The sequence below is a fragment of the Chiloscyllium punctatum genome, chromosome 37, assembly GCF_047496795.1.
Source record: "Chiloscyllium punctatum isolate Juve2018m chromosome 37, sChiPun1.3, whole genome shotgun sequence".
Taxonomy (NCBI): Eukaryota; Metazoa; Chordata; class Chondrichthyes; order Orectolobiformes; family Hemiscylliidae; genus Chiloscyllium; species Chiloscyllium punctatum.
In genome coordinates, this window is record NC_092775.1 from 21,781,582 (window position 1) to 21,804,698 (window position 23,117).

The 23,117-nt window shown below is 41.8% G+C and overlaps 1 protein-coding gene across 4 annotated transcripts in view; it reads left to right on the forward strand.

Annotated features, from left to right (window-relative positions):
* Positions 1–21,715: 21,715 nt before the first annotated feature.
* The window catches only part of slco4a1 (solute carrier organic anion transporter family, member 4A1), a 143,011-nt gene continuing 141,609 nt past the window's right edge, over positions 21,716–23,117 (forward strand). For all 4 annotated transcript variants that reach the window (XM_072556438.1, XM_072556433.1, XM_072556432.1 and 1 more), the window contains exon 1: positions 21,716–21,838. The gene's annotated coding sequence lies outside the window, so the exon portion shown is untranslated. The remainder of the gene's footprint in view (positions 21,839–23,117) is intronic.

Sequence of the window (23,117 nt, forward strand, 5' to 3'; positions counted from 1 at the left end):
CAAACTGCTTTAGTACCTCTGTTTACCCTCTGCACAAAATGCAGGACAAATCGAATCCAACAAAATAGCCCCTTCCCTCTGTTCTCGACCATCAGCAAAGTAATAGAAAGTGTCATCGATAGTGCTCTAAAGCAACACTTGCTTAGGAATAATCTACTCACTAATGATTAGTTTGGATTCTCCAGACAATGTCTAAACTTGGAAAATAGAACTGAATTCCAGAGGCAAGATAAATGGCTACCTTTTATGTCAACCTTTGATTGAGTGTGGCCTCAAGGATTTCTAGCATAATTGAAGTTAATAGGGTTCTGGATCTGTGAAATCTAGTTGAAGTTATGCTTAGCACAAAGAAGATACTTTGTGATTTTTGCAGGCTAATCATTTCAGTCCCAGCACATTGCAGGACTTCCTCAGGGTAGGGCCCTCATTCCAACTGTCTTCAGTTGCTTCATCAATGACTTTCATCTAAAAAGGGGTGGTACAGTGACTCGGTGGTTAACACTGCTGTCTCACAGCTCCAGGGACCCAGCTTCGATTCAAGCCTTGGGCGACTGTCTGTGTGGAATTTGCACATTCTCCCTCTGTCTGTGTGGGTTTCTTCTGGGTGCTGCAGTTTCCTCCCACAGTTCAAAGATGTGCAGGTTATGTGAATTGTCCATGCTATATTGTCTATAGTGTCCAGGGTCGTGCATACTAGGTGGGTTAGTCATGGGAAATGCAGAATTACAGGGTTTGGATAGGGGAGTGCATCTGGGTGGATGTTCTTGGTGGGGGTTGATGTGCACTTGATGGGCTGAATGGCCTGCTTCCACACTGTAGGAATTCTATGATGTGACTCTATGATAAGATGAAAAGTATTCATCATGTTTGCACCCTAATCAGTATATTCAGATGCCCAGATGCTGTAAGACCTGATAACCATCAGGCTGGGTTGATGCATGTGGCAAATAAAATTAGCACCACACAATTGGGCTGAAGGGCCTGTTCCGTTCTGTAGACCTCTATGACTGTAATTGTCATCTCTAGCAAAAGTGAACATACCATTTCCATAACTCCCCTCAACTCCTACATTCAGTTGCTTCCCTTTGTACATCTGATGGATTGCAGCATGTACAGTGCTGCATAATGTATCAAGCTGGACTATGGGCTTTAACCTCTCAGCTTTCTGATCCTTGAGTGAATGTAAACCAGACTAACTTGTGCATTTCTAGTTTCACAACTACTCAGAATTTATTCAATATTGCAAATGTTAAACCTCCACTTTCAATCCCAATAAGGGTTTTTCAGAGCATTGAGAGGATATAGATGCAAACTGGTCAGAAGGGAGAGCTTCATGGGTAAAATTAGGAGTAAAGATGAGCAATCAAGCAGCTGCAGGGAAAAGGAGAGTGGGCTGAATTTTTACAGTGATATCTGGGAGGGGGGGGGGGGGGGGAAGGCTGGTCAATAGCCCAAGAAGGTATTGGGATGGCATTCTGACATCATCCTAGTGCCCTGGCTGCATGCCCAAGGTTGCAGTTTAGCAGCATGCTCATTAAGTGGATGACAAATTAAGGATGCAATAAAAGGCTGCATCTTATACCATCAACATTTTCCTAGTATTGGGAAGGCCTGCTGCCATGCGGGGAGACCACCACAAGGCCATTTCACAGTCAGTGGAGGCATCACTACCCCTGAGAGTGCATCATTGCATTGCATGAAAGTGTATCCCCCTCTCCCCAGTCTGATCATCTGGGTTGGCCTGTCAGATCTCGACTCTTCGAAGATGCTTCATTAGGCAACCACCTTCTTCCTCATCCTCCAACCTCAAAAGTGACCACAACTGGTAATTGTGCTGCATGTTGGAACAGAATGAGCTTCCACTTTTGGTCCTCACAATAAGACTTCTCCATTGGAAATAAAATTCAGTCCAGTATCAAGAGGAGGAAATAAATTATCACCTCTGCTTTTTGGTGTGATGTGAAACACATCAAAAATGTGCTGAGGGGGACCCAATAGTACAAACCTGTTGTTATGTCAGTTGGAAACTCTTTCCTTATTAACCACAGTCACTTGCAAGTATTGTAAAATGTGCAAAATCACATTAAGCTAATAAGGTCAAGATGAATGCCTCACTGTCTTAGGATTTTGCTTTCAAAAGAAATGCTGTCTTTAGTTTCCTCCCTTGGAGAAAGGTATAGAGCACTGGAAAGATTTTTCAAGCTGATTAGCAATCTGCTTTGAGCCACTTGAATACTTGCGATATGTTCAGTAAGTTCACAAGTGGAACATGAACGCTTGTCCTACTTGACTAAGTGGCAGGACTGTAATCAACTGAACCAGTTACAATGCTGCAAATGTGTTGTAAAATGAAATGCTAATATGTAGTCAATTTTGGTTTTGAATATCATCTTTGAGGACATTCTGATAAAACTGCGCTTATGGGGATGCCAACTTTTGGATGAGATATTCAACCAACTCTTACACAGATTGATGTTAAAGATCCCACAGCATTATTTGAAGACGAGCAATGGAGTGCTCATCATATGTTGACTACCATCTATTCCTTAACCATTACTGTGTTTATTTCACAATGGAATGCGGCAGTTTGATGAATGCTCGTTGGCTGCTGGGCTTCCTACTTCAACAGTGATGACATTTCAAAAGTAGTTTGCCATAATTGTTCTGGATGTGGAAAGTCATTCTTTCTTTTTAATGGACTCAAATGTAGATATCTAAAAATACTGCTGGGGAATTAAAGAGCTAAATTGAGTGGAATAAATTCACAAATGTTCATGTTGGACAGGTCATGTTTATTTTCCTATGCCTTATAGGGCCTCTAATGACGAGGGAGCATGTACAACATCTTAGTCTGCTGAAAGAAAACATGCATCAAGATCTTCAGCTTGTAACCTAATTTAAGGCATTTGGGTAACATTTACATTAACTGAGTTTAATGTCACCTCCGAATCCCGCAATTACATTATGAATTTGTAAAAGATGTGGATTCACTCATTATTCTAGTATCTGGCTGAAAATAATCCAATTAATTTTGTTATCTGTTCATTCTACTCTTGAAGAAAAGAGTTAATTTTATATTAAAAACGTCTGTATTTTTCCAAAGATATGTATGTGCAATGAAACTTAAATTTAAAAAGACAACAGTCCAGTAGCCATTGTGTTCAATTTCCCGTCAGTTGGAAATTCCTGTCTCTAGATGTAGGTTTGCTCACTGAGCTGGAAAGTTCATTTCCAGACGTTTCGTCACCCTACTAGGTAACATCTTCAGTGGGCCTCCAGGCGAAGCACTGTTGATGATTCCTGCTTTCAATTTATATGTTTGGGTTTCTTTGGGTTGGTGATGTCATTTCCTGTGGTGATGTTATTTCCTGTTCTTTTTCTCAGGGGTGGTAGATGGCATCTAACTCGATGTGTTTGTTGATAGAGTTCCGGTTGGAATGCAATACTTCTCGGAATTCTCGTGCGTGTCTCTGTTTGGCTTGTCCTAGGATGGATATGTTATCCCACTTGAAGTGGTGTCCTTTCTTATCTGTATGTAAGGATACTAGTGAGAGAGGGTCATGTCGTTTGGTGGCTAGTTATGTTCATGTATCCTGGTGGCTAGTTTTCAGCCTGTTTGTCCAATATAGTCTTTGTTACAGTGCTTGCATGGTATGTTGTATATGACATTAGTTTTGCTTGTTGTCTGTATAGGGTCTTGCAAGTTCATTAGCTGCTGTTTTAGTGTGTTAGTGGGTTTGTGGGCCACCATGATGCCAAGGGGTCTGAGTAGTCTGACAGTCATTTCTGAGATGTCTTTGATGTAGGCGAGAGTGGCTCGGGTTTCTGGACGTGTTTTGTCTGCTTGTTTGGGTTTGTTGCTGAGAAATCGGCACACTGTGTCCATTGGGTACCCATTCTTTTTGAATACACAGTATATGTGATTTTCCTCTGCTCTGCCTAGTTTCTCTGTCCTGCAGTGTGTGTTGGCTTATTGAAATAATATTTTGATACAGCTTCATTTGTGGATTTTGAGATGATTGCTTCAAAGCTCACTAATTTCTCTCTCTAACCCAAATTGTTTATTGCAGAAAGTCCAAAATCACATTAAGATAATAGGATCAAGGTGAATGTCTCCTTTTCTTCTGGAATTTTGTTTTGAAGAGAAATACTGTCTGAAGTTACATCATGTACGCACAATACACTGTACAGTTAACTTTTAACTTCTTAGAGGTCAAACTAATTAAGTACAGACAGGCAAAACTCAGTTCACAAAATAAAACAATAAACTACAGATGCTGAAGATCTGAAACAAAAGCAGAAATAGCTGGAGAAACTCACCAAGCCTGGCAGCATCTGTGCAGAGAAATCAGAATTAGCATTTCGAGTCCAGTGACTATGCTTCAGAACTTGGTTCATGTTGCTGACCTTGTTGAAACAATTGATCTTGAGACTTGAAGCTAACTTGATATGTGACTGTTTTGTTTTAATTTGATGTGAATGAGATATTTATTGTGCAGCTAATACATTTCTGCAGAGTTAGTTGCCCTAACCATGAGATGAATGAGCGGTTACCAAATAGCAGCCCCTCAAAGATGTTACAAGTTGGGGTGATGTTGGTGAGGAGTAGGTACAGTATTTAAATCCTACTGCACTTTGCATAGCTACCCTTCGGGGAAGTTGGGAATCCCTGAATGTACTTTTTATATGTACTCAGCTGTGCTGTCTCCTCTTTGCCCAGTTTGAAGATTATGTCATCTCCTAGTTTACAATCTCTTTTCTAAATTATGTTGTATTTGGTAGTTTGGTATTTCAGATGTATATTAAGTTCAGCAAGAACTTCCAAATGAATTTGATCATAATCCGTGTCCATTTTTTCATTTCGCTGATGGAGTGTGCATATTCTCTAGAGTGATAATAACAGTTTGGAAGGGCTGAAATGATGTCCTACGGAAAATGTCCTCAGCAATTTCCTAGAAGTTAGGTAAGAACTGGACTCTGGTGAAGGACAGCTGGTTTAGGACACCGTGTTGGCTCAATGGTTAGCACTGCAGCCTCACAGTGGACTGGGGTTCGATTCCACTCACAGTAACCGTGTGGAGTTTACAAATTCACCTCGTGTCTATATGGTTTCTTCCAGGTACTTTGGTTTCCTCCAACAGTCCAAAGATGTGTAGGTTTGGTGGATTGGCCATAGGAAATGCAGGGTTACAGAGATAAGGAAGGGGGTTGGGTCTGGGTGGGATGCTGTTCAGAAGGTCACTGTAAGGTTGATGGGCTGAATAGCCTGCTTCCACATTGTAGGGATTCTGTAATTTCTGTGTAATTACTGTAATACTTTGAGGTTGTCGACTATGGAACAAGGTATGGGTGTGCACCAGCAGCCAGTTAGAAGAGCAAAGAGTTTGAGAAGTCTGTAGGAGGCTTGAGAATGTCTGACAGGAATCAAAGAATAATATAGAATTGGAGACATTTGACTTATCGATATAAATGTAGGTTAGCAAGGTCTGGATTGATGAAAAGGTTTAGGCATGCGATGAGGTCTGAATACCATGATATAAAATTTAATGGAGAGTGTTGGATTGGAGCTTCATAATGAGACCTTTTCAGAGATGACTGTGACATGTATGGGAATCAATAACGATGGCTGAATGGAGAGAGAGAGAGAGATGGGGAGTGATATAGAGATGATAATGGCTCTGTTTGTGATTAAATGGATATGAACACTTGGCTTAGATTTGATGAAGATTTAAATTGCAAACAACCTGGTTGAGATTGAAGTTGATAATCAGTGGCGAAGGAACTTAATTATTGTCAAAAACTGAAAGGATCACTTCTGTTCATCTGTGGGACAGGTTGAGCCATCATGGGGAACAAGCCCAGCATGGCCAAGCACTTAAAAAGGACTGTAATGTTGAATTGTTAACTTTATTTCTTGATTTTTCTACTTTATACTAGAGGACTGCAATGTTTAACTTTTGACTTTATTTCTTTATTTTTCTACCTTGTACCTAAGATTTTGTACCTTGATACCTTGTAACTAAGATGGCATTAGGAATGTGAAATTCTTACACTTTTTACTATACTTCTGTACATGAGTACACGTGACAGTAAGTTCTAATTCTAACATTCCTGAGGAAGTTACGCTAATCAGGACTGAATATCAAATTTTCAGTTTCACAGACCTGAGGCATTAGAGATTCTGAGAAAAGTGACCAATTGGAGAATTTAGGTTGTCTAAGTCTTTCAGAGTCCAGTCTCCTATTAGATAGGTCAACCTGGAGCCAACTCGATCAAATTAATCCAGTCACCTTCTTACTCAGAAAACCTCTAATTGGAAACGATTGACTAGATAAGCCAATGTGAGGAGTTCTTTCCACAAGGCAAATTGAACTGCACAAAGTATGCTTTAAGCGTTGAAGCACATTGCCACTAATTTTTGACTATGTGGGTCCACATCGGCTCCCACTGAGTCATAGCTCCACCAAATTTGTATGTATGCAATTCAGTCAATATTGATCGTAAACCTTGGATGATGTTGGGCAATGTCACTTGGAATAATTGTCAGGAGCTTCTGGAAGGAATGCCAACAATATTTGGAGATGATAAACTGTTGGCATTGCTACTACAAGATGCAGGATACTTTGTCTACCGGTGGGTTAATGAATAAAAAAAAGTCAAAAACAAAAATTGCTGGGAAAACTGGTTCTTCAGAAGAATGATCACTGGACCCAAAATATTAACTCTGTTTTTTTCCACAGTTGCTGCTAGACCTGCTGAGTTTTCCCAACAATTTCTGATTTGGTTTCTGATTTCCAGCATTTGCAGTTCTTTTGTTTTTGTTAAAGAAAGATGGATGCCCAGGCATGATTTTGCATGAATCAACACAATTTGATTTGGAGAATTGGAGCTGGCAGGAAGGAGGAAATGGTGAATGTGTTCCAATTGTCAATTTACATCTGTATTTGCTCTGATAGATGCCAATGTTAGAACCAAATAATTTGTTTTTTATTGTCTGTCTCCAATGTGTAACAAAGTCTTAATGCAAGTTGTGTTTATGACTTATAATCAGAGTAGCAGAACAGTTCTTTAGAATTCAGAACTCCTAAACACAAAACAGACAAGGGTCCTTTAGTCTATGATAAGATCCAAGATTTGCATAGAAAAGGTGCAGGAAGTTGAGTCTTAAATTTAGCTACCATTTTGCACCTTTAATGTGGAATAGATCATTGCAATTGCAGGGGATAGACACACTTGAAATGTGGAGCTTGTTCAAGGAACAGCTACTGCAGGTCCTTGAAAAGGATATACCTATCAGGGAGGGAGGTAGTTGTCGAGAGAGGGAGCCGTGGTTTAAAAAAGAAGTTGAAGCTCTCATCAAGACAAAGAAGAAGGTTTATATGAGGATGAAGTGTGAAGGCTCAGTTAGGGGGGCTTGAGAGTTATAAGTTAGCCAGAAAAGATCTAAGGATAGGGCTAATAAGGGCCAAAGGGAACATGAGAAGTTGTTGGTGGATAGGATCAAGCAAAACCCTAAGGCCTTCTATAGGTATATCAGGAATAAAAGAATGATTAGAGTAAGATTAGGTCCAATCAAAGATAGTAGTGGGAAGTTGTTTGTGGAATTTGAGGACATAGAGGAAGGGCTTAATGAATACTTTTTGTCAGTATTCACATTGGAAAAGGGCAATGTTAGTGAGAATACGGAGATACTGGCTACTAGATTAGATAGGATTGCAGTTGTCAGGAGGTTTTAGCAATTTTGGAAGATCTGAAAATAGATAAGACCCCTGTCTGGATGGGATTTATCCTCAGATTCTCTGGGAAGCCAGGGAGGAGATTGCAGAAAATTTGGCTTTGATCTTTATGTCATAATTGTCGACAGGAGTAGTTCCAGAACACTGGAGGATAGCAAATGTTCCCTTGTTTAAGAAGGGGAGTCGGGACAACCCTGGTAATTATAGACCAGTGACCCTTTCTTTGGCCAGTGAGCCTTAATTCAAGCCCTGCTGGAAAAGGTTATAAGAGATATAATCATCTGGAAAGGAATAATTTGATTAGGGACAGTCAACACGGTTTTTTGAAGGGTTGGTTGTGCCTCACTAATTCTATTGAGTTCTTCGAGAAGGTGACATAATAGGTAGATGAAGATAAAGCGGTTGATGTGGTGTATATGGACTTCATTAAGGTGTTGATAAGGTTTCACATGGTCAGCTATTGCACAAAATATGGAGTTTTGGGATTGAAGGTGATTTAGTGGTTTGCATCAGAAATTGGCTCGCTGAAAGAAGACAGAGGGTGGTGGTTAATGAGAAATATTCATCCTGGAGCTTAGTCAGGATCTCTTTTGGGGCCACTGCTGTTTGTCATTTTTATAAATGATCTGGATGTGGGCGTAGAAGGATGGGTTAGTAAATTTGCGGATGACACTAAGGTGGGCAGAGTTGTGGATAGTGACGAAGGATGTTGTGGGTTACCCAGGGACATAGATGAGATGCAGAGCTGGGCTGAGAAGTGGCAAATGGAGTTTAATGCGGAAGGGTATGAGGTAGTTCACTTTGGAAGAAGTAACAGGAATGCAGAGTACTGGACTGATGGTAAAATTCTTGGCAGTGTAGGTGAACAGAGAGATCTCGGTGTCCAGCTGCATAAATCCCTGAGAGTTGCCATCCAGGTTGATAGGGTTTTTAAGAAGGCATGTGTTGATGTTTATTGGTAGGGGGATTGAGTTTTGGAGCCACGAGGTCAGGCTTCTGCTATAACAAGACACTGGTAAGGCCGTACCTGGAGTATTGCGTGCAGTTCTGGTCACTGCATTAGAGGAAGGATGTGCAGCTTTGGAAAGGGTTCAGAGGAGGTTTACTAGCATGTTGCTAGGTAAGGAAGGAAGGTTTTATGAGGAAAATCTGAAGGAACTGAGGCTGTTTTCATTGGAGAAAGGAAGTTTAAGAGGTGACTTAATTGAGACTTATAAGATAATCAGAGGGTTAGATAACGTGGACAATGAGAGCCATTTTCCTTGGATGGTGAAGGTTAATACGAGGGGACATAGCTTTAAATTGAGTGGTGATAGATTTAGGACAGATATCGGGGTAGTTTCTTTACTCAGAGTAGTAGGGGCATGAAACAGCCTGCCTACAACAGTAGTAGACTCGCCAATGTTAAGGGCATTTAAATGGGCATTGGACATATATATGGATAATAATGGAACGGTGTTAGGTCAGATGGGCATCAGATTAATTACACAGATCGGCAGAACATCGAGGGCCAAAGGGCCTGTACTGCGCTGTAATGTTCTGTGTTTCACGTTCTATTGTTTAGAAATCTTTTGGGAGGGCTTGTATTTAGTAGGTGAATGAGCTTGGTATATAGCACTATGGCATAACATGTCAAGGAAATCAAGGGAGTGGAAGAGCATATGGATTCATCTGTCACGCTGAAGACTAATGTTCATCACATTGCTAAATAGGATGCTCTGATAGTTAGGATGTTGGAGACTGGAAGATGCTACCTAGATGGCAGATGCAAAACAGAAGCTTTTAGTAGTTATTTGCACAGGACTTGTTTTTTTCATGAAAATGGTTTCCTCAACCTGTTAGAGCTGTGTCTGAGGCTAAGTATTAACATCTATCCACAACTGCCCTGAAGTCTTTATTTTCATTTTAAAACTGCATTTGAGAACTAATGTGTACTTTTCAAAAACAAAATGCAAATGTGTAGCATCAATTCCATTGACTGACCATTGATGATTTCACAACTGAGTTTGGAACAATCACTCAATTCACTTGCTGAATGCAGTTCAACATGATGTTTAAATTTTTCCACGTATTCCTTATTATTTTCATTCCAGCCAGTGAATATACGGTTTGTATGGCTTTGGGGTGGCAAAATTCCACACTATGCTCTGTTTCTACTCACACAGAAATGCATACGATATTTTTCAGTTCTTATATGTTGAAGTTGCTTTGCTTTTCAGTGATTGCTATCTCACATGTACTTGCTTATTTGTATCTAAAATATAGAAATTTGCGTGTACGTGCACGTGTTAGGTAACAAGTCTTTTCAAAAGGAATGACCTTCAGGATTTTTCAAAGAATTGCGTGGTTTAATTTCCTCTTTTTAAAAAAAGCTGAACATGCTGAGTAACGAATTGTTCTGAAAGTGTCAGTTGGATGACATTTGATCCCTGTAGGTACAGTCACACAGTGGTTAAAATTCTGGATCAATAATACAGAGGCTTGACTTCAAATCCCACTAATGCAGCTTGATTGTGTAAAACCAGTTGTTTAAACTAATTTTGAAAAAGATAATATTATTAGTAGTGACCATGAAACAGAAAGGTTCTACTAAACACTCATCTGGATCACTAGTTTGCTTGGGAAGGATTTTTGGCAAGTTTATCTATCGGTGATCGTCTCTGGCACATTTTCTTTCCAAATGGCGTAGCAAGCCTCAAGGTGTTTTCACGAAGCGACTCACTAGTACCTTCTCATGGGCATCTATGGACTGGCAATAAATGCTGACCACATTTACGTCTATAAATGAATTTTTAAAAAAGCATTTTAATGCAGAGTAGAAACTCAGAATGATAATCTCCTATTAATTCAAAGGGACAGAAGCCAATTCTGCCCCTGCTGGATTCTGGCTTAGATTGGCTGTTACAGCAAAACCCAAGATCGGGGCTGGAGACCTTTATTACACATTGCTGTATGAACAAAGCTTTTGAAGAGAGCATTAGGGACAAGTTGTTCTTCTTTGAGGACGCCATTATCAGTTAGTTCCACACATAGTAACCATTTTCATGATGCTGTTGTACATCCTGTAGTGCTTATTGCCACCTTGATCATGATAGATGTGGGGAACTGCATAAGGGTTTTCTGGTGCAGATGTAGTGTCCCTACCTCTGGGGAGGAAGATCCAGGCTCAAGCTCCCACCTTGCAGAGTTTCCCGTAATAGATTGACTTGAAAGTAATTAAGAACCAGGAGGCCCTGGTTCACGTCCTCTCTGCTGCAGAGGCGTGTTGTAACATTTCTGGACAGGTTCATTAGGAAATACGTGGATGTTAGAATTAGAGAACTGAGAGAAAACTGTTAAGGAGAGGGATGTCAGAGCTGCCAATAGAATTAAATACTGGACAGCTAACATTAGCATGAATATATCTAGCTGACAGACTGGTATAGACTGGTAAACCTTTTCTGTTCTGTTCCTATTAATTTGTCCTCATCTCAAATGCAAATGAACACTGAAAAGATTTTAGGACTGTTATCCTGCTTAAGCAAACTTAATGGGGACTATGAAGGAGATTATTAATAATTTGCGCTGACTTTTGAAGGTGTGAGTGCTGTCAGTTTGCTTATTGTTGTTAGAAACTGGATCGAGAATGTCTAAATGTCTTCTCCTTATAAATCTGAGCCCTTGAGCTCACAGAGGAGAATGTTTCATTCAATGATTCACAGGTGGTATCTCCAGGTCAGACACTGAAAGAAGTCCATGCATTCTTTGGAGCAGTTCAACCCTTCAAAATATGCATTCTTTTACATGTATAAATTGCTGTAAACATCATTATTTGAAATACACTGCCAATTATTTTTTATTTCTAATGGTTTTTATAGTAGCCAAAATATTTGAGCTTTGAATCAACACAGATAAGAAAAATAAATAAATACATTGCTAACTATTTCTGAACAATGACATTGGGAAGAAACATAGAAACATGAAAAATAAGGAAGAGGGTAGGCTATTCAGCTGATCAAGAGTTGAGAGTGTGGTGCTGGAAAAACACAGCAAGTCTGCCTGACCTGCCGTGCTTTTCCAGCACCACACTCTCGACTCTAATCCTTAGCATCTGCAGTCCTCACCTTTCACCTATTCAGCTGATCAAATCTCTTTCACCATTCAGCATGACCCGTGCTGATCCTCTACCTCAATGTCATGCTCCTGCTCTCTTCCCCTTTCCCATGATGTCTTTAAATCTAGAAATCCATCTGTGACCTGGCCTCCACAGCATTATGTAGGATCGCCACCCTCTGAGTGAAGACAAGTTATTTTTCTTGCAGTTCTAAAGGGTGTATCCTGTGTCCTGAGGCTGTGGCCCCTTGTTCTAAACCCCAAAACCAGAGGAAATCTGTATCAATCTATTCAACCCTTTTAGAATTTTGTGTTTCAATGAGATCCCCTCTCATATAGGCCTAGTCAACTGAATGTTTCGCCATATGACAAACCTGCCTTTAGTAAATAGTAGGGTTATGTTTGCAGCTCTTCAATTTGCAAGGTTAGTACCAAAATTCCACAGATTCTAGAAGATGATAACCAATGCATCTATTATTACTATGACCACCTCCTTTAGTACTTGGGGATGTAAATAATAAGATTCTGATGATTTATCTGCTTTCAGTCCCATTACTTTTGCCAGGACTTTGTTATTAATACTAACTTTTTTCAATTCATCCTTTTCAGTAGGTGATTCTTCCTTACTATTTCTGGGAAGTTACTTCTGTTGTCTTCTGCAAAGATAGAACTTACGTATTATTTAATTGCTCTTCCATTTCCTCATTGCCTGTTATTGAAGTTTTCACAATCAGCTCTTACATTCTTTGCAAGTTTGACGTCATACATTTTCTCTTTGTGTCTATTTTCCTGAATTTTAAGCCACTCCCAATCCTCAGGCTTCCTAGTGTTTTGAGCAACTCTATATTACTCTTAGAGTCAAAGACTCATAGAGATGTCTGTTTCCATGCTGTACCCTTCTGTCCAACTCATCCATGCTGACCAGATATCCTAACCTAATCTAGTCCCATTTGCCAGCACTTGGCCCATATCCCTCCAAACACTTCCTATTCATATACCCATCCAGATGCCTTTTAAATGCTGTAATTGTACCAGCCTCCAGCTCTTCCTCTGGCAGCTCATTCCATACATGTACCACCCTTTGAGTGAAAAAGTTGCCACATCGGTCCCTTTTATATCTTTCCCCTCTCAACCTATACCCTCTAGTTCTGGACTCCCCCACCGAAGGGAAAAGATCTTGTCTATTTATCCTATCCATGCTCCTCATGATTTTATAAACCTCTATAAGGTCACCCCTCAGCCTTCGACTCTGCAGGGAAAACAGCCCCAGCCTTTTCAACCTCTCCCTGTAGCTCAGATCCTCCAGCCCTGGCAACATCCTTGTTAATCTGTTCTGAACCCTTTCAAGTTTCACAACCTCCCTCTGATAGGACGGAGACCAGAATTACAGGCAATATTCCAAAACTCTTTAGATCTAATTTAGTTTCTCTGTTTGAGGCCCTTTTCCTGTTCATATTTTTTCACTAAACTGAAACATATAACTGTTTGCATTCATTTCTTAAATATTTGCCATTATCTATCCATCAGCATGTTTTTTTAATGAAACTGCCCAATCTATCACTGTCAAATTATGCCTCACAGATTTGTAATTTCCTTTGTCAGATTAGATTACTTCACTTTCTCCTGCTGAAGAGTTCTCTGATGTTATGGTCATTCTTCTCTAAGTGATCTCATTCAACAAAGTTATTAATTAACTCCATCTCAGTTGCATAAAACCAAATCTAAGACAGCCTGTTACCTCGGTGGCCTTCAATATATTATTTTTAAAATCTTGCATATATTCGAAGAAGTCAGCCACACCATATTATTGTCAATGTTTTTTTTTCCTGTCTATATATGCATTAAAATCACCCATAATTACTGTTGCAATCTTGTTACAAAGATTGTAGCAAAGATGCTGGAGACTCATAAGCACTGTGGGGATGTGTTCAGGGCAGTTTAGCCCAAAAACAGTCGGTTGGTTGGGTTTATGATCAGCATCAGTTGTGGATCAGGAGCGCGCCAGCCTGACGGCAACTCTGAGTGTGAGCAAGTGGACAATCTGCGGGTGAATAATACAGTGGCAGAAAGCTTCCAGACTCTAAAAAGATAGTATTCTCTCTTACCTTTCAAAGAGGTAACAAGGAATTGGAAGATCGCTAGCTATTCTCACTCACCATTTTTCTATAAGATGTTGTCTCAAACCAGTAAATAAGAGAGTCAACAGTTTAAAATGAGTCACTGGACTTGAAATGTTAATGTTGTTTTCTTCCCATGGACGCTGCAAGATCTGTTGAGTTTCATCAGCAATTTCTGTCTTTGTTTCAGATCCCCAGCATCTGTAGTTCTTTGTTTTATTTCAGCAGAAAGTAGGTTTCCACACTTAACAAAAGATTAGTTATTACAAATGTATTACTCCCGATCATAAAGAAATAAAATATGAATTATCAACTTATAAATGATTGACTTCTTAAACCCATGGCACACAGTCAGACAAATGCCACCCCTTCTATCTTCCATGTGAATTTACCACTGCTATACTAACTGCTGTGTACATACTGCCACAAGGAAAGGTTGAGGAAGCTCTGGATATGCTGTACTCCATCACTAACACCTTGGAGACAGAACACCCCAAGACCCTGTTTATTGTAACTGGCAGCTTCAGTCTAGCCTATCTAAGGAAGGTGTAGCCCAAATACCACCAGAACATTACCTGCCCTATTAGGGGCCTGAACATTTAGACCATTGTGAAAGATGCCTACAGCTCCATTCCCCCCGCCCTCATTTCAGGAACTCCAACCACAATGCCGTGTTTCTTCTCCTGGCTTACAGGCAGAAGCTCAAGCAGGAGACCCCCTCACGGATACAGGTCTAGTGCTGGTCGGAGGATCAACTCGGGTGCTGTCTGGAATCAGCTGATTGGACCATGTTGAAACAGTCCACAGATACCTTGGACGAGTATGCCACCACCATCATAGACTTTATCAGCAAGTGTGTGGAGGACTGCATACTAAGGAAGTCAATCCGGGTGTTCCCCAATGGGAAAGCCTGGATGAATCAGGACATACCAGGCGTGAGACCTTCAGATCAGGAGACCCACTCAAATATAAGGAATCCAAGTATGACCTTCGCAGAGCTATTAAGGCAGCCAAGGACTAATACCGATCTAAACTAGAGACCCAGACAGACACCCGGCGACAATGCAAGGACTGAATGACATCACAGGTTCTAAAAAGAGACAGTACAAGATACAGAAGATGACATATCCCTCCCAGATCGTCTCAACGCCTTTTATGCTCGCTTTGAGCAGAATTTCAGTGGGGAGGTAACACCTATTCTGACAGGTCCTGACGAACCTATCCCAAAAGTCACTGCATCAGAGGTCAGATTGGTTTTCCTTCGTGTGAATCCAAGGAAAATGATGGGACCAGACGGAGTACCAGGCTGTGCACTCAGAGTATGTGCAGATCAACTAGCAGAGGTCTTCTCGACATCATCAACCTCTCCCTGTAGCAGGCCACTGTCCCTGCCTGTTTAAAGAGGGCCAACGTCATCCCTGTGCCTAAGAAGGCTCTTGCAGCATGTTTCAATGACTACTGCCCAGTGGTCCTAACTTCGGTGGTCATGAAGTGCTTTGAAAGGTTGGTCATGGCATTAATCAACTCCAGCCTCCCCACTACTCTCGACCCACTCCAATTTGCCTATCAAACCAACAGATCCAAGTCAGATGCCATATCACTTGCCCTTCACTCCTCCCTGGAACATCTTGACACTAAGAACAGCTACATAAGAATCCTACTCGTTGACTACAGTTCAGCCTTCAACACTATTATCCCCTCGAGACTGATTACTAAACTTAGTGATCTCGGACTAAGCCCCACTCTCTACAACTGGATTCTCAATCAGGCCACAATCAGCGAAGGTTGGGTACAGTATTTCATCCTCACTAACACTCAACATGTGCGCACTCACCCCCTCTCCGGTACTTACTGTACAGAGGAACCTCGATTATCTGAATGAGATGGGCAGGCAATATTTCATTCGGATAATTGATTATTTGGTAAATCGATTCAGTGCCTTTCATTTGGGGCTCGGAGTTTTCTATTACGTCTGTTCCTCTGTTCAGGAGACAAGCAGCAACACAGTGCGCGCGAGCCCTCGCCTACCCCCAACCCCGTCCAACATCGCCCCCTGTCCACCTGCCCCAACACCGCCCCCGTCCGCCCCCAATACCATTCCCGTCCACTCCCCACCTGCGCCCCCGTCCACCCTCAACACCATCCTGCCCGCGCCCCCACCCGCACCCAACACCGCCAACACCACCCCCCCGCCCGCCCCCCCACCAACAAGACTGCTGCTTCTCCCGCTGCCTTTTGGGAGGTGAGTCTCCACACACGCACAGAAAATCTTTTACTGTAACTTTTGACAGGTTCCACCTTTGCCCTGTACAGGACAACGTTAGAGAGATTATCTGGGAAAGGGGGTTTAGGGTACACGCCTATGTAGAACTCCAGGGAAGGTGTGGGGAGAGAGAGAGTGATGGGTTTGGGAGCTCAGTCATTTCGAGACGGTGTCTGCGCTCCCATCAGTCCAGGACTGTTCTCAGCAGCACTTTGAATCACTGTAAATAAAAGACACAATCAGTGTTGGACACACGTCTTTGTAGTGTTTCTGTTGGGACCTCGAGGTCTTCTTCAGATAATCCAATTTTCAAATAATTGGTATTCAGATAATCGAGGTTCCCCTGTGTACCCATGACTGCGTCGACAAATGCCATTTACAAGTTCGCTGATGACACCACCATAGTTGGTTGAATCTCAGATGGCGACAAAACATACTACAGACGGAAGGTGGAAGACCTGGAAAAGTGGTGCACTGACAGCAACCTAGCTCTCAATGCCGGCAAAACGCAAGGAACTCATTATTGACTTTCGGCTGGATGTTACTTATGCCCAACCCCCCAGCCACACACCCACATTAACAGCACAGAGGTGGAACAAGTGGAGAGTGTCAAGCTCTTGGGAGTGGTCATCAACAACAAGCTTTCTTGGACTCTTCATGTGGTTGCATTGGTTACAATGTCCCAACAACGTCTCTTTTTCCTCAGGCAGCTGAGAAAATTTGGCATGATGGTAAATACCCTTGCCAACCTTTATAGGTGCAGCATCGAGAGCATTCTGTCTGGATATATCAGTACCTGGTATGGTAACTGTACCATTCAAAATCAGAGACGGTTACAGAGAGTGGTGAACTCGGCCCAGACAATCACAAAAGCCAACCTCCCATCTATAGAATCCATCTACCAGGCCCACTGTCAAGGAAAGGCCACCAGTTTTCTCAAAGATTCACCCCACCCTGGCAATGTTTTTCTACAACTGTTGTGGTTTTGTTCACCGAGCTGGGAATTTGTCTTGCAAACGTTTTGTCCCCTGTCTAGGTGACATCGTCAATGCTTGGGAGCCTCCTGTGAAGCGCTTCTGTGCTGTTTCCTCCGGCATTTATAGTGGCCTGTCTCTGCCGCTTCCGGTTGTCAGTTCGAGCTGTCCGCTGTAGTGGCCGGTATATTGGGTCCAGGTCGATGTGTTTGTTGATCCAGTCTGTGGATGAGTGCCATGCCTCTAGGAATTCCCTGGCTGTTCTCTGTTTGGCTTGCCCTATAATGGTAGTGTTGTCCCAGTCGAATTCATGTTGCTTGTCATCTGTGTGTGTGGCTACTAAGGATAGCTGGTCGTGTCGTTTTGTGGCTAGTTGGTGTTCGTGTATACGGATCGTTAACTGTCTTCCTGTTTGTCCGATGTAGTGTTTTGTGCAGTCCTTGCATGGGATTTTGTACACTACATTAGTTTTGCTCATGTTGGGTATCGGGTCCTTCGTTCTGGTGAGTTGTCTGAGCGTGGCTGTTGGTTTGTGTGCTGTTATGAGTCCAAATGGTCGCAGTAGTCTGGCTGTCAGTTCAGAAATGCTCCTGATGTATGGTAGTGTGGCTAGTCCTTTGGGTTGCGGCATGTCCTCGTTCCGTTGTCTCTCCCTTAGGCATCTGTTGATGAAATTGCGAGGGTATCCGTTTTTGGCGAATACTTTGTATAGGTGTTCCTCTTCCTCTTTTTGTAGTTCTGGTGTTCTGCAGTGTGTTGTGGCCCTTTTGAATAGTGTCCTGCTGCAACTTCGTTTGTGTGTGTTGGGGTGGTTGCTTTCATAGTTTAGGACTTGGTCTGTGTGTGTAGCTTTCCTGTAAACCTTTGTGGTGAATTCTCCGTTCGGTGTTCTCTGTACCATCACGTCTAGGAATGGGAGTTGGTTGTCCTTTTCTTCCTCTCTAGTGAATCGGATTCCTGTGAGTGTGGCGTTGATGATCTGGTGTGTGTTCTCTATTTCTGTGTTTTTAATTATTACAAAGGTGTCATCCACGTTTCTGATCCAGAGTTTGGGTTGAAGTTGTGGTAAGACTGTTTGTTCTAACCTTTGCATTACTGCTTCTGCTATGAGTCCAGAGATCGGTGAGCCCATGGGTGTTCCGTTGATTTGTTCGTATATTTGGTTATTGAATGTGAAGTGTGTTGTGAGGCACAAGTCCAGTAGTTTAAGTATGCCGTCTTTGTTGATAGGTTCAACGTCCTGTTGTCTGTTATGTCTGTCCAGCAGGTTGGCTATTGTTTCTTTGGCTAGTGTTTTGTCGATGGAGGTGAATAGTGCCATTACATCGAATGAGACCATAGTTTCTTCCTTGTCTATGTGTATATTTCTGATGATGTCCAAGAATTCCTGTGTCGATCGTATAGATTGTCTGGATCTGCTGATCAGGTGTTTCAGTTTCTGCTGTAGTTCTTTGGCCAGTTTGTGTGATGGTGTCTCTGGTAGTGATACTATGGGTCTGAGTGGGATGTCTGGTTTGTGCACTTTGGGTAGTCCATAGAATCTGGGGGTGTTGTTGCTTTCAGGTTTCATTCTTTGTAGGTCAGACCTGGTTATCTGTCCGTTTTTTTGTAGGTTCCTCAGTGTGTTGTTTATCCTATTGGTGAGCTGTGGGGTGGGGTCAAACTCCCTCTTTTGGTAGGTATTGGTATCTGCAAATAGTTGTTGTGCTTTTTGCAAGTACTCTGCTTTGTCCAGGATGACCATCATTCTGCCTTTGTCTGCTGGTGGTATAATTATGTTCTTTTCGTTTCTTAGTGATTTTAGTGCTTCCCTCTCCTTGGTGTTGAGGTTATGTGTTTGTTTTTTTCTTGTTATCAGCGGTACGATACTTTGTCTCACAGTTTGTTGTGTCTCTTCTGTCAGTCCATTGTTCCTGAGTGTGCATTCTAGTGCTGCTAGGAAGTCTGCTGTCTTGGCGTCCCTGTGGTTGTAGTTGAGTCCCTTGGTCAGTATGGTTCTTTCCGTGTCTGTGAGCTGTCTGTGGGAGAGGTTTTTAACACAGGTGTGTTGTGGTGTCCTCTACTTTGTGTGTTAGTTAGAAACCTGAAAGCAACAACACCCCCAGATTCTATGGACTACCCAAAGTGCACAAACCAGGCATCCCACTCAGACCCATAGTATCACTATCAGGGACACCATCACACAAACTGGCCAAAGAACTACAGCAGAAACTGAAACACCTGATCAGCGGATCCAGACAATCTATACGATCGACACAGGAATTCTTGGACATCATCAGAAATATACACATAGACAAGGAAGAAACTATGGTCTCATTCGATGTAACGGCACTATTCACCTCCATCGACAAAACACTAGCCAAAGAAACAATAGCCAACTTGCTGGACAGACATAACAGACAACAGGACGTTGAACCTATCAACAAAGACGGCATACTTAAACTACTGGACTTGTGCCTCACAACACACTTGACATTCAATAACCAAATATACGAACAAATCAACGGAACACCCATGGGCTCACCGATCTCTGGACTCATAGCAGAAGCAGTAATGCAAAGGTTAGAACAAACAGCCTTACCACAACTTCAACCCAAACTCTGGATCAGATACGTGGATGACACCTTTGTAATAATTAAAAACACAGAAATAGAGAACACACACCAGATCATCAACGCCACACTCACAGGAATCCAATTCACTAGAGAGGAAGAAAAGGACAACCAACTCCCATTCCTAGACGTGATGGTACAGAGAACACCGAACGGAGAATTCACCACAAAGGTTTACAGGAAAGCCACACACACAGACCAAGTCCTAAACTATGAAAGCAACCACCCCAACACACACAAACGAAGTTGCATCAGGACACTATTCAAAAGAGCCACAACACACTGCAGCACACCAGAACTACAAACAGAGGAAGAGGAACACCTATACAAAGTATTCGCTAAAAACGGATACCCTCGCAATTTCATCAACAGATGCCTAAAGGAGAGACAATGGAACGAGGACATGCCGCAACCCAAAGGACTAGCCACACTACCATACATCAGGAGCATTTCTGAACTGACAGCCAGACTACTGCGACCACTAGGACTCATAACAGCACACAAACCAACAGCCACGCTCAGACAACAACTCACCAGAACGAAGGACCTGATACCCAACATAAGCAAAACTAATGTAGTGTACAAAATCCCATGCAAGGACTGCAGAAAACACTACATCGGACAAACAGGAAGACAGTTAACGATCCGTATACACGAACACCAACTAGCCACAAAACGACACGACCAGCTATCCTTAGTAGCCACACACACAGATGACAAGCAACATGAATTCGACTGGGACAACACTACCATTATAGGGCAAGCCAAATAGAGAACAGCCAGGGAATTCCTAGAGGCATGGCACTCATCCACAGACTGGATCAACAAACACATCGACCTGGACCCAATATACCGGCCACTACAGTGGACAGCTCGAACTGACAACCGGAAGCGGCAGAGACAGGCCACTATAAATGCCGGAGGAAACAGCACAGAAGCGCTTCACAGGAGGCTCCCAAGCACTGACGATGTCACCTAGACAGGGGACGAAACGTTTGCAAGACAAATTCCCAGCTCGGCGAACAGAACCACAACAACGAGCACCCGAGCTACAAGTTTTTCTACAACCTCTACCATCTGGGAGAAGGTACAGAAGCCTGGACACATGCACCAGCCAGTTTCAAAACTGTTTCCACCTACTGTTGCTAGAATTCTGAATGGACTCTCAAACTCTGAGGATTTGCCTGTACTTGTGTTTTTGTTTTTGCTGCTGTTTACCTATTATTTACTATCTATACTATTTAACTATGTGATCTGCCTGTATTGCTCGCAAGACAAAGCTTTTCACTGTGCCTCGGTACATGTGACAATTCAATTCAGTTAAATTCAGACAGAAATAAACAAACAGAGAAAAGTGGATGTTAGGGATAGACAAAAAAAATTAGGGAAAAACTATTCAATAGCACCAGTCCAGAGGATTCAACAAAGTACCCTTATTTTTCTTCCAAGTCCTTCGGATCTTCTTTGATTCAAATCCCCTCAATTCTTTACTGAAGATTCCGGGTAGTTTGTACCTCTAATTATTGAGTCTCTCTTTTATGGTTCAAGACAGCAGTTTCTAACCAAATGGTGAGTGAGAATTGCTAGCTGTCTTCCAATTCCTTGTTACTTCTTTACCAGGTAAGGGAGCATTTTTCTATTTCGAGCTTGGAAGCTTTCTGCTTGTGTATTCATCTCACACAGATTGTCCACCTGTCCACCAGCCAATCAGAGCATTGTTGCCATGCTGAGCACGCCTGACTCACAACTGGTCCTGTGGAAAAGGCAAGTATCTGACTGTTTTGGGGCAAAGCTGCCCTGAACACACAGCCACGGTGTTTGAGTCTCCAGCATCTTTCCCCACTGCTTGAACAAGGCAACAGTATAATATAAGACAAAGAATTATTGCATTCAAAACATTAACTCTGCTTTCTTCCTACAGATGCTGCCGAACATGCTTTTTGTTAATCTGAGTTCAGCAGCCAGGAAAACTGGGGATTTTGAGTAATTTGATTCAAGTGTTACCCTTTGTGATGACCTCAGGAGTATCAGAACACTTTTCCAGGTGGGTTGTGACATCTCTTAAACTTTAATCATATATCTACATTCTCACATTCTGCTTGTGCTTACATAGAAACATAAAACACTGCAGTAGGAGTAGCCTATTCGGCTGTTCTACTTTGCTTCATAGGTTGAATATCCTACTTTCTCTCCTATTTTCGATGTTAGCTTCCCAATCTGAAGAACAACATTTCCCTTTGCCACTCGTAAGAAATATTTTGAAACCATCTGCAATCAAGAAGCTTTAAGATGTGATGTGTCACTGACATGACTAGTTTTATGTTAATTGGCTTATGTGGGATTGGAACTTAAGTATTCATTTCTCTAGATGTCATGGTTGAGATATTTTATTTGCCTGTGAAACATTCTTGACTTTAGTTACAATGTAGTACTTAACTCCACTATGTTAGAGCTAGTATCTAATCCAGTTTGATTGCCCAACCAGCTTAACAGGCCAATCAGGCTTCACAAGTGCTGCTTGTTTAAATATAACATCATCTTTCTGTTATGACAGAGGATAATGAATCAGTAACAAATAAGATTATCGATTTAACATTCCTCCAGCTGTATTCTGGTTAATATTGATGCCGCTGTTCTACTTGCCAGCACAACAAGCCTAGGGCCCAATTTTAAGAACCATCCTAATCTTTATTCATAACCCATTGCTTAAAAATTCTGCAGTACCACCCCATAAGTGCTCACCATCCATCATGAAGACAACTGAAAGCTTGCCTTTTGAATGCTACCAATAAAAACATTGTGGTATTTACTTGTAATTGTACACAACCTGTTTCTGTAAGGTAAATTTCGCTGAAATACAACCACACCCAGAAACATCTTTTCAAAGATGCACTTGTTTAGTTTCTGTAGTTTTTTTTCTTCATCTGCTGTCTCTTTGGCTGATTTCAGAAATATTCTTTAAAAAATATTACCCACACGGCTTTTATGTCGATTGATCCAACGTCAAAAATGGCCAAAGGAATTCAAACGTTTGTCGAGGTTACTTTTCCAGATGTGGGAGAGCTCACCCAAATATCTGTACCACCCAGTTGCTCTTTAAAACCCCTAGCAACTAGTTTGCTTTAAACTTTCCAAGTTCTGTCTGCTAATACTTTCAATGCAAGTCCATATCTGTGAAGACCAGTTGTCCCTTACTTGGTGCCTCCAGAATTATAAACTCTAATTATCCAATTCCTTTATGTTTTGCCCCTTTTATTAGTTTATCCTCAAGTTTATTGACTGCCACCAACATTTCACTATCTGAAGAATTGTGCTCTTATTCA